At 46.7% G+C, this 12,368-nt stretch overlaps 1 protein-coding gene and 1 non-coding gene across 5 annotated transcripts in view; one reads left to right on the top strand and one right to left on the bottom strand.

Annotated features, from left to right (window-relative positions):
- Positions 1 to 4,520: 4,520 nt before the first annotated feature.
- On the bottom strand, positions 4,521 to 4,593 carry TRNAV-UAC (transfer RNA valine (anticodon UAC)). The gene has a single exon. It is a non-coding gene; the product is annotated as a tRNA-Val (tRNA).
- Positions 4,588 to 12,368, top strand: part of PPEF1 (protein phosphatase with EF-hand domain 1) — a 42,456-nt gene continuing 34,675 nt past the window's right edge. For 2 of the 4 annotated variants that reach the window (XM_074906552.1, XM_074906526.1), the window contains exon 1: positions 10,199 to 10,630. The gene's annotated coding sequence lies outside the window, so the exon portion shown is untranslated. Of the gene's footprint in view, positions 4,941 to 10,198; positions 10,631 to 12,368 lie in introns of those variants that run through there. The other 2 variants (XM_074906542.1, XM_074906532.1) reach the window with 2 other exon arrangements.

Raw genomic sequence — 12,368 nt, 5'->3', positions numbered from 1 at the left:
ATTGCTTCAGAAGCAGCTTTCTTTGTTTCAGAAGATCTCAGATTTTATGCAGAGGGAATAGATTAAAGTGCTGCATAGATCACGTGGGCTGCTGTTGAATTAAGCTAGACCTGTCTCTAGTTTTCTGGTCTACATCCATTCAAAAAATGCTGCACAAACAAGGACACTGACACTCATATGTAGCACCCCTCTCAGGGCAGCGAGGCCGACCAGAAGGTCCAGCCAGGGGGCGAACAAACATGAGCTTCACTGAGCATACCAGGGCAGCCTCTGGGCACCTGCCGTGGTGCAGCATCTCCCTCCAGGCTCTACACAGTATCCGGGCAAGTCTCGCTCTCTCCCTCTCTTTGCTGTTCGGTCTAAAACGATCTGCCACAGAGACGGAGATTTCCAGAACTGCTGAAGACACTTGTATATCTATTCCCTCTCTCCATTGATGAACACTTGGTATCTAAATCCCAGGAGACTGAAAATCCCATCTTAAATATCCGTAATTACCTTCATCCATGCATCTCTTGGAAAACCAGACCAGGGCTTCAGCCTCTCTCACCTTATGGTCTAATAAGCACAGGTCACAGGGAGGCAGAGCTGCTTACCCAGAAAGAAATCACCTACTGTATTTTTAAAAAGCAAAACCAAATTCTTCCCCATCACCCCAAGCAGTTTAAAATCAACTTGGTTTATAGTCAACTCCACCTTCAAATAGATGTTGATTTTGTGTAAGAAATGCAGTATTTCAGGGATCATGTTCAGAAATGTACAGTTATTATCAAAGAACATCTCATCTGAAGGGACATCCTCAAGACTGGTGGCTCCCCAGTTATAAAATTCCCTCCCCACAGAAAAAAGCCTTTGTTTAAAAATGTGTTTGTAGCATTAAAAAAACCCAATTGGTTCACATGAAGAGTAGAAGAGCCTTAAAGTGTCTGTATAAATACTATGCAGTTCAGACCCTCTGTGTCTAATGGTGTTAACGGTCCTTCATTTTAATAACTGTAAACAGCAAAACTGTGCTGTCGCTGCAGACAACATTGCTAAATGAATCACGTAGTTAATTCTTAGCAAGCGTACAAATACTTCCAGGTACAGAAGACAGAACACATTTTAAAGCCAGTACACAATACAGCACCAGAAAGGACTACATTTGCCCTTTATAAAAAATAAAAATAAAATTTAAGAAAGGATAAAAATTAGCCTGGCATTGATTATGGAACAAAACTGTGACTAGTACAAATGGTTCAAAGTAGGGCAGTTTGGTGACATCCACACGGCTACATGAAACAGGGGCGGGAACTGCCTGGGCAGGTTCACTCTTGTGGCCACATATCTTCTCTCATGTCCCATTGGCCTTAAGACATTTTGGTACGTTTTCATGGCCCTCAGATATCTTGATCTGTTTTCTTTCACCGGCTTGTGGGAAATAATAACACAGAGGCCACCCTGCACCATTGGGGGATGCTTTTAGTCCATGAAGTTGAGAGTACATCTTGCATTTCCAGGGCATGAAGGCTCAGAGGTATGTAAGGGTACGAAATCCCTGGGATGGCAGCAGGGGAAACAAAGCCGAGTGGAGGTTGTTTGACACCCTGCCCAGGGGTGCTCCCTGGCACATGTCCTTCCACAACTGAGTTAGCTGGCCTGAACCACAATTTCACCAGGAGTTTGCTAAGAATTAAACACCATGGATGAGCAGAGGCCAGTGCTCCAGGCCTTGCCTTGGCCTTGCTTTGTTAACAGATATAGATATAGCTCAGCACCATTTGAGAAGTCCCATGCCAGCATCTTATGCAGACTTAATGCTTTCTGCCTGTAGCTTTCTCCTTATGAGAAAAGGATTTGCTTCTGAGCAGGGCAGAGCTGTGCATCCACAAGCTCTCAAAACATGTACATGGGCACAAAACCCTCCATGGCGCTTGACTGACCGGCAGAATGTGCATGTGCTCTCGGAGTGGAAGCAGGAAGCAAAAGCACTCACGTGTGAGAGGAAAGTGCAACTCCACATAACAATTTTGTGTTTTTCCCAAAGTAAGCGCCAGACAGCTACATCAGAATGGCACACACAGATTCATGTGTCTGGGAGCTGAATGCACACAACGCACAATGCCTCAGCACAAATGTATGACTGGCGCACTTTGGTTTTAGCACAGTTAGGGAACGTACAAAATACACATTTATACATCTATGTGTGAACCACAGGCATCTCTCAGAAGCAGGATACTGATGTTCTGAGAGAGCAAGACTGTCAACACTTTCAGAGCTTGAGTCAAACTGTCAGGAGCTGGATCCCCTTGAAATGGATGGAACTATGACGGTCTACACATGCTGAAGATCTGGCTCTTGAACTAAGATATTCTTTCCACAAGGCTGAAGTGTGATCTTAAGTCTTTTTCTGAAAAGGATTCTTTTTCCTAAATGTAAGAAAACACAATGCAGGTAGTTACGTGGTGCTGGCCACCAGGATCAGGTCCACTCCCTGTAACGCATGCACCTGGGGATTTGAGGTTGTTGTTGGCAGGGTAGGCACCATGGGATCACCATCCCTATTACATAGGGAGCACCTGCATCAAAGGCTTGCATACCCTACATTAGGAGAAGTCTAGCTATAGCTGATTCAGCTTGAGCCTGTATGCTGGAAGCAGCCCATCTGTGGAAGACAGTTTACCCAAGAGGCAGGATACATTGCTTTGACTTCACCTCCCAAGGGATTCACACACATCACTAACCAAGCTAAGCAGAGGAAAGCCAGACCTCTGTATGTCTGTGCCTTGTGGCTGCAGGATATGCAGCCCTTAGCGTCATTACAGTGCTTAATGCTATGACCTTATCCTGCCAGGTCTCACTATGTAATATATGGGTGCTTTCTACCCATAAGAGCTTTTGCAACCTGGCCCGGGCATTCCTGCATTGCATCGCAGTATCTAACTTCAGCTTGCCCATACCCCAGAGTGTTTCTTTAGTAAGAGCAAGCACTGATAAAGGTTAATGGTTTTCTTAAGATGATGATGATAAAGGTAAGTTTCTTAATAAGACCCTGATTAAAGTAAGTTAAGCAAGTTTTTCTCTTTCATCTTTAAGATAAGTAAATCACACCCTCCTGCTCTGACCCTCCTAAGAGTCTCAAGAGCAAACTCCAGCTCAGCAGAGCTAAGGGACTCTCCTCCTCCTGCAGAGATGTCTTGGCCCCAGCACTCATTAGGACTCCCACGCACAGACAGATGCCATGGCAGCATCCATGCCCAGAGGCTACCCTTTTCTAAAGGCTTGCATGTGCAAAACGAGACAACATGTTATAACTCACAAGTTAAACTGCTCTGAGGCAAGCTGAGATTGGTTCTTTCTTTCCCAATTAATAAAAACGATACACACAGTACAGGGGAAAACAAGGACAAAGTTAACTGTGCTTGTTAGCTGTGCACTGTGAAAAGCACTGACCTCCCCTCAGCACTCAAACACTTCTCCAAACACAGAGGTGAAAGCAACAGTGCTCCAGTCAGCCCCGGTGAGACCTCTCCTTGGGGATGTGTCAGGCTGCAGCCTTCACCACGGCCACGTAGGTGCTCGCATGCCCTTGGCCCTGCCTGGGAGGAGGCACAGGCCACTGCTTCTCCCTGCTGCCACCATGGCTGCCTCTGGTCTCAGCAATCCCCTTGGTTACCCAGCTGAGGGACCATAGTAAGGTGGGGATCCCTCACCTGTGCTGGCGGGGAAAGGCTGCTCTCGTAGGTGGCATTCAGCTGTGCCGAGGACAAAACCTCTGACCCATGGCAGGGAGAGACCCTGTCTGCACCTCACCACAGCAGCCAGCCCAAGCCTGTTACACCTGGGGCCCAAAGGAAGACACACAATGGCCCCAAACGGCCCGTAGATCGAGCAGGCTTAAAAGGAGGGGCAACACTCTTTTATTAGGCTTCCAACTGCCCGTCCCCCTGCCCAGGTGACCCGCAGCTCAGCAAGGCCTCGTCACAGAGGCCCACAGCCCCTGTGCCACTGTGGTCCTCCCCTCCACACCCAAGGCTGGGGGGCTACCGGCCACTATGAAATGGCGCCCAGGGAGTACAGTATGGTGAGCGGCCAGATTAAAAACTTGTAAATCCTGTCCTGCACTGCTGTGCTAGGCAGGCAGGTGGAGAGAGCGCCCACTGCTTCAGCACCTCAGAGCGCTGGCTCGAGCCAGCCCTCACTGAGTCTCTGCATTTTGTTTGACGTTATTGCAGAAACGGAGCTTTTTAGGGGAAAAAAGCAACGGCTGCAGGGACACTGTCTATAGTATGTTCATAGTCTGAAATATGTGCTATTGCACAGGGCCCGTAGAAAGGATGCTGCAACGCCAATATTTCCTGCCGGAGGGGCTTTTCTGCTCTCCTTGCACAGCACAGCTCCTCCTCTGCCGCAGGCTGGCCCCGCCGCACTTACTTTCAGTGTTTATGGGGCTGCCCGTCTTGGGGAGAAAAGAAGCAAACCGAGCCTCATCGCAAATGACGTGAGACTGAAAGTAAACACAAAAACGACGCGGCCGCTGCTGGTTCCACTGGGGCTCGAACCCAGGACCTTCTGCGTGTAAAGCAGACGTGATAACCACTACACTATGGAACCGCCACGTTAGCCGTGCGCGGCGGCACTGCCCCTATCGACGAGACGCCGCGCGCCTCCTCCCGCGCCGCCCCCGCGCGGGCCGCCGTTGGGCGCGCGGCGGGCCGTTGGGGCACCGCTCCGGAGGGCGGGAGTGCCGGCCAGCTCCCCGCAGCTGCACCCCCCGCGCTTTTATTGTCTGGGGAGTTTTTGTGGTTTCTTTTTTTTTTTTTTTTTTAAGTTGCTGGTTAATTAAAAATGTAGTCATTAAAGCATTATCTTAACGCGTTTTCTGCCCCTCAGATAGCTCCAGAGGAGCAGTGAAGGGGGTAAATCACTTTACCAGCTGTGCCGCTGTGGGGAAGCCCAAGGTAAACTGCTTTTGTGCGGGTGCTGTAGGAGTGTCTCCGAGCGTTCGGGCCTTTCAGCTGGCGGCCTCGGGCCCAGGTCTGCCCCACCAGACCCGGCCCAGAGAGGCGGGTAATGCACCTGGAGGGCCCCGGTCCTGACGCTGCGTTTCGTGGGTGCTGCGAGCGCTCCCTTCGGTACGTCCTTGCTGGCAGGCTGTGCGCCCCTAAGGTGATCACCTCCAGCCCCACTTGGGAAATAGCTGGCAAGCCCCTTCCTGCGCATCCTGCTGCTCCTGTGCTCGCATTAACTGGAGAACGGAGGTCGTTGCCTTGGTGCATTTCCCCTCGGTACCCTGCAGGTTGACCAAAGCATGGCAGAGGCAGGCTGAGCGCCGTGAGAGGTGCAGCAACACCCCAGCCGCTTCGGGGCGGCCTGGCCGCGTGGATTTCGTGGAAATCAGTCGGGCGCTGCACCGCTTACTGCATAGCGTTTTCAGCGCTCTTCGCGGTGGGGGAAGAAGGTGTAGGTGATGTCCTCGGTGCAGGAGACGGTGTGTAGAGACAGCACAGCCTGAAGTATGTCCGTGTCAGTAATGACCATTAGGAAGCTGTCGTGTGGTGCCCAATGGATCTGCGAAAGTTAACCATTTATCCCCTCAGACACAGCACGGGACACCCTAATCGGTGTTTTTAAAACGAGACGTGAAAGCAAGACCTTTCGCTTTCTAAACTCCACCTCGAGAGCGTCGAGAATTTTCCTTTACACGCAGGGTGGAGGCCCTGAAAGCGGACCTTCCCCCCTCGCCCTCCTTCCCACCCTGCCACACCTCGTCGTGTAGCACGTAAAGCCCGCGAGTGCCTGCGGCAGGGGACCGGAGCGGCTGCGGGGGGCGGCCCGGGCCGCTGGGCGGGGCTGCGGCCGGCTCCCGTTGCGGTACGGCATTGCCAGCAGGGGGCGCCCCGCGCCCGCGCTCTCCGCCTCACCCCCAGGCCTCAGGCAGCGGTGTTTCTCCCTGCGCGGCTCGGCCGGGGTGTGTGTGTGGGGGGGGTGTGTGGATGATAATCCTTTGCGACTGGATTTCTTCCCCCCCCCCCCCCCCCAAAAAAAAAAAAAAAAAAGTTTTGTTACATGTGGATGTAGCACGATGAGGTCTAAGCGTTCATAGGTGTGTCTTTGTTAAAGGGAAGCTGATCGAGCTCCTCTTACCATCTGCTCAGCCCCTACTCCCATCCAGCAATATCCAAGATTACTTAGGTTGTGGGTTTATGGTGCTGCTACTGCGGAAGATGGCTCTTTGTGAGGGTACAGAGCAGCGCAGCTGTTTCAGTGCAGTTCTGTGCCCATCTGCATCAGGTACTCATTCATTCAGGAGCTTTTTGTCAAGTTACACCACACAATAATTGCCTTTATTTATTATTATGTTTTACCCGGCTGTTTTGTGCTATTCATAGTACCTCAGTCCTCATCATACTAAATCCTCACATCCCAAAGGGAGTGGCTTGTGGAAGTACCAATTAAGGCACCTGTACAGTGTTTATAGGACTGTGATTAAAATTTACAAACAGAAGCTATTATTTAGAATATAAAAGACAAGTTTGTTAATTTTCAGAAGCATATGGTGCCTATAAGCAAAACAGTGTATGGTTTGTAGTAAATACTGTGGTTGCCTTGACTCTTGAAATCAATAATATTTTGCTGAAGCAGCAGGTGACTTAGTGTTACAAGATAGAAAACTGTCTTTTTTGCCATTAGAAGCAATTTCATAAGGATAAGATGAAAACAAAGGTGAAGAAAATTATTTCCATAGACTTTGCTGACCGCCTACCATGTATGTGATGGCTGCACTTAATAGTTGGCAGTTCCCAGTCTTTAAAAAACAATTTAAAATGCTTTTTAAAAATCCTTTTGCATACTGATCATTAGTGTGCAAGTCAAATCTGTGTACCCTCCTTGTCTTGGAGAGTCTGGTTTAACTCAGAGATGCCTTTTGGGAGGAGGCAGTCTGGTAGGCTTGAGGCTTCAGGATGTAGATTTTGCACTAGCCTGTGCACCTTATGGTTCACCAGACCAACCAAATGCAGATCAAGCTGTTGTTAGGCAATTCTTGTGCCCATTTATTTTTCCTCATGTTGCTTTACTAAGGTTTGGCAAAACCTGAGTGCTGTAGATCACTATCATCTCTATAGGCTCTAAGCGGAGGCTGAAGCTAACTTGTGAGGGAAGTAGAGTTGCACAAATTAGGTCATTAGTCATTGCTTCCCAGAATAATGTGCATTCAACTGATAATTTGGGAAATTTTCCTTTTTTAAAAAAATTTGTTCTCATTTTTACAGAAGGTATCCTAATGCTTCCATAGTGTTCTGGTCTAGTTTTTTGGCCTTCGGGAGTTTGGAGGCCCTACAACTGCCTTTCTTTCACATTTCTGATTTTGTGTTCTTTTTGCCTGACATTGAAACTAGCATCCTTGCTAGTTTCAATGCTATTTATTCATCATCTCACCCAGACTTGTCAGTGGGGGGGAGATGTCTTTTCCTGTTCACCCAAATTAACCTACTCCTTTGGGTTTGTGAGAACAGAGTTCTGTCATCTAACTGACTGAGACAGAATTTAGAATTGTTCTGGACATGTATTTCTCTCAATTTTCTCTGTTCTTGTTATTCTGTTTGTGACTGGATATCCAGGTCTCTCAGGCAGGGACTTCTCCCCTGGCTAGTACTTTAAAATTGTTGGGTCACATAAAAATACTTCTTTGAGCTTGGTAGGGTAAGAGGAGGGGAACCACAGTAAGGGCTCTGACAGCACAATCACTTTGACCGTGATTATCTTCAGTTTTTCTGAAAAATATCGGTTACAATCACTTTGTAGTGGGTGCTTCTGAGAAATAGGCCTGAAGCAGAATTTGAATTATGTATGAGGAATGCCTGCATGGAGGCTCTGTCAGGAGGTTAATGTTTCCAAAGTATTTGGAAAACCGAATATGTGCTATTACATCAGGAAGGGCTGCTTGTAAAGGGATGTCCTGATTTCTGCACTAGCAACATAACTTCGTTTTTTCTTGTCATGCTAGACTGCTCAACAACATATTGTCAGAATGTTTTGGCCTACTTTCTGTTGCAGCTGTTGATGCTAAAACCCTTTTCATCATCTTAAGTGTGCATGTAATACATGACCACTGAACAAAAATGCGGTAGTGTGTGTGACCTTGTGGGACTGGTATGTTCTCTTTGCCCTAGGTAGAATGGCCTTGTTTGGTACAGCCTGTGTTCTTGGACTCGAACAGGAAAGGTTAATTTGGAAAGCAAATTTGTGTTTCCTCAAGTTGCATGTTATTGTGATCCCCACAGGTAACTGGAGAGGTCTCTCAGTCCAGAAAGACTGACTCTTCATCAGGTTGCTTGGTCACGTCATTAAGACAGGTGGACAACTTCCGTGAATAACAAAAGAAAACAGACAGTGGAGACTTTATGTCCTACAGAACCTAACATCTAAAAGTTTGATTCCTCTCCCACTGATCTTGGATGAAACCTGTCTGAGGGATTTGTTGGCCATTGGAACAGATCTTGTAGCCTCTCATTATGCAGAGATCTTGGTAAAGGCCAATATAGATGAATTTATCAGGTACAGTAAATGTTTCATAAATAATGTGTATCCCCAGCGTGCAGTGGAGAGAGGTTATGATGTATTTTTGTTTGCATGCATTTTGGCAGAACAGTGTGATCATACATAAATGATTAGCTACTGTAATTCTGATCAGGGAAAATGCATCCTGCCAGAAAAGCAAACATCAAAACTCTTCTGGGTCAGGCAGAATTATCGCACCTGGTATGTTCTGTTTACTGCCTCATCTCACAGGAGAGGAACAGCTTTGAAAGTGGAAGCTTGTGTCTGGGATTCTAGAACTCCAAAGGACTAGCCTCAGTCAATCAAACCAGTGCATTCACACAGTGCCTTCTTCTTTGCTGGTTTGGGACTTTAAATATCTTTTTCACATTAAGAAATGCATACGTTCTGTCACAGTAAGGGCAGCTGTCAGTCCCAAAAGATGATTTCATCATTCTGTCCTTCACAGTGGTTGGTGGTTGATGCCTCTAGGACTGTCACCAGACTGATGGCAAAAAAATCCTGAAAATACCTTGTTACAGTATGATTAGACCTTTGGAGCAGGGGCAGGAGGGTGAAGAACTTAGTTTGTCTCTGTTCTCAGAAATCTTCTGCTCCCTAGCCAGTCTTGGTGGGACTCTGCCACGAGGAGAGGCTGCAGAGCAAGGGGCGTGGTGATCCCCATCTTGTGCCCATCTGCGTGGAGCTTTCTCCCACCACAGCATGCCTGATAACCTGTGGTCTCTTTGGACTCAGTTCCTCACACTGACCCCACAGAAGTGGCTGCTATACTCTGTTCCATCACCCTGCACAGCAGCAAGCAGCCCTTCCCCAGCTTTCGGAGAGGGGTGGAAGGACAGACTGGGGGAAAAGGTGATGTGTTGTGGATGAGGATGAATGATGCCAAGGACCGGACCCAAGACTGTACTGGTGATATTAAAATACCGTACTTGTACTGACACCTCATATTTTTGAATAGTTTGGTGGCGTGTGTGTGTGTTCAAAATTGCAGTGTCCCCATACTATCGATACACTGCCAGAAGCAGCAGATTCCTCCGGGGCTGTTGTGCTAGCAGTGAACAGTAACAAATCCCCTTGGGCGTGACGGCTCTGCCCTTCCCTCGGCGCCTCTGCTGTGACTGAGAGTCCGTGGTCAGCGTGGCAAGGAGCTAGGTCAGAGGTGCGGGCCCTGCTGCCAGGGGTCAGGGTTTGATTTCAAAGCATGCGGCACCACAGCTTCCTGACCGCACAGGGGAGCAATGCTGCAGCGTTCCTGGCTTGTCTGGTCCCTTGCCAGTAGTCGCTCAAGGAGCAGAGGAGCCAAAACATGAACCGAATCCACAGAGTTCCAGTCACATGTTTATGGGGAGAACATGTGAATGCACATGAAGAAAGGAAATGTACAGGCATTAGTGTAGTGCTTTTGAGGGCAAGATCTGAGTGCTTCATACCTGTCCCATTATCTGGATATGACTGAATGTTTTGGAGAACACCCGTATCGCTAACATGCAGATACAGTGCCTCATGGTAGATTCAGTAATTCTCTCCTTAAGGGCTTTTGTAACCATGCCAGTCACATCAGATGACCAAATACCTGGACAGCCCTTATGTTTTTTTCCGGTGTGCTAGATCTGCTAAAATGCAAATCATTGCCTCAACACAGCAGAAAGGCCGTTCCTCTTGAAAGAGATCATGTGACCTCGGATGCGAAGCAGATAACTTCAGCTCATCCCTTTCTCTGCCTGAGATTCAGGAGGCATGTGACAAAACAGCTCTTCAACAGCACGCGTACAGCGCAGCTGGAGGGCTGCAGCCATGAGCTTTCACATCAGGCTGGACGATGAAAATGGCGTTTTCCCCTGACTGTTTCTGAAGAGCAGCGCTCAAGAAATTTTCTCTCAGGAAGCTGTACAGATAGGTGGAGAGCAAGGCATTGCAGCCTCTGAGCGCCAGAGCCCCAGAGAGAATTGGAGCACCTGTTCTGCAGAGCTGCACCCATTGTTGTGCAGTTCTCCTTCCAAAAAGGGGCTGCTTTCTCTTAAAAAAGAATCTTCTAAAGGTACTCTTGTAGAAAAAATCTCGGTATTGCTGAAGCAGAATGAAAAAACAGGTAATAGCTTTGGGCGGGGTATATATATATATATTAGCTCACTTTTAAAGAGCAAATTGACTTCATCGTAGTCTGTGTAAGGAATGACAGATGTATATGGGATATATATTTGTGATTTTACCCTGAGAAAAATCAATGTGCTTAAAACTATAAAGTTTGAGCTGGACTGGATCAGTCATTCAGAACTTCTGAGTCCAGATGAGATCAAATAGCTTTGAGATTGCTGTATTTCATGTACTTTTTGTTTTAGGAAAAAATAATTTTATGTTGATAATTTTTAACCTTGTTCTGATGCTTAACTTAAACTTTATTAAAACCAATATGAATTTCAGCTGAAGCATGAATTTCATTTTTAAACTCGCTCAGATTTCAACACATTTATTCTGGAGCTTTGCTTTTTCACCACTTTCCCCCTTCAAGTAAGGAGAATTAAATGGGATGTCATTAAGACCTTGCTCATTAACTGCAGGACAGCTCATGATTCTGATTTTGTTTACAATGGTTGTTAACTTTTTGCTCTGGTCAGGTCTGGTTTACTAGACCTTGCTTCAGGTTTTTTAGTTTTCTCCTTACTTCCTAAAGGAATCTCCCCCTAGAGGCATTTAACGTTTCTGGAAAGTAATGTGGTGGCTTTGCTTATACTTCAAAGTGATCTGCACCCCATTTGTGCACTTGTATTTGCTACTCCCCCTCTTTTTTAAAAACATTCTCCCCAAAGTTTTGTGGTGCAAAAAATGAGGCTGCTTGCTTTGTTTATTTTTTGCACAGAAAAGTGCAAATGTTTTGTGTAAATGTATCCTTTATTGATTGTCAATAACATGAACTGGCATTCTTCCATCATTTTTCTACAGATTCTCTTTGGATATGCATGCAGTTCCTGAACTCAACGATTGCTTGAAAAATCTCTGCGTGTTCACACCTTTGCAACTCTTGCTTTTATTTCTTTTTGCAGTGCATTTTTGGGCTCAGGAATACGAGTGCCCCTTAATGAGCTGGTCTGTCTTCATCCTGTTCTTTTTCAGGCTTTGCTGGCTTTCTGGTATCTTACTATATCCATTCCCTAGTGATTCCTGACCCAAACACTGAGATTCCATCAATTCTATATTGAGCTTAGCCTTGTTTCTCTGAGCAGGCTGAAGAAATTGTCTGTAAACAGAAAAGCTTTCTCCTTTCTTTCAGATAGATATATATATATAATCACTAAAAGTCACTTTATGTCAGTTTGTCTCATGGATGCAAAATAACAAGAAACCTAAACACATACTGCTTTGCTTATGTTTGATGTTCTCATACCAGCCCCTTGGCAGACCAAATGCCGCACTGGCCTCAAAATCACAGGTCTTGTGCCATAGCCAGGTTCTCTTTCACTCTGTTAGTTGGCTGTGGCTGCTTCATCCCACTTTCTGCAGAGTGGGTCTTTTAGCTAATGAAATCTTTAACTCAGCTCTAGATCCCTGTCCTTGACAATCCCAACTTTGACAACAAGACAGTTTTGAAGAGTGTCTCTCTGCAGGTGCTAACCTGGGTGTTGTGATGTAATGACTGAGTTCTCTATGGTATTTTGCTCTTTCCTGCTTCATTCCCTCAACAACGCACAGAAGAAAATTCATCATAAACCCATGTTATAGCATTTCCTGGTTCTCTGCAGTCCTCATTTCCAAAGGAAAACAACTCTAAAAAAAAGTCTGTGAGTCACAGAAAATTTAAAAATTGATAGCAAAAAAGACATCAAAGGAAA

Source organism: Athene noctua, chromosome 1 (genome assembly GCF_965140245.1).
Source record: "Athene noctua chromosome 1, bAthNoc1.hap1.1, whole genome shotgun sequence".
NCBI lineage: Eukaryota > Metazoa > Chordata > Aves > Strigiformes > Strigidae > Athene > Athene noctua.
Note: the sequence above shows the minus strand (reverse complement) of the source record. Positions and strands in the feature narration are given on the sequence as shown.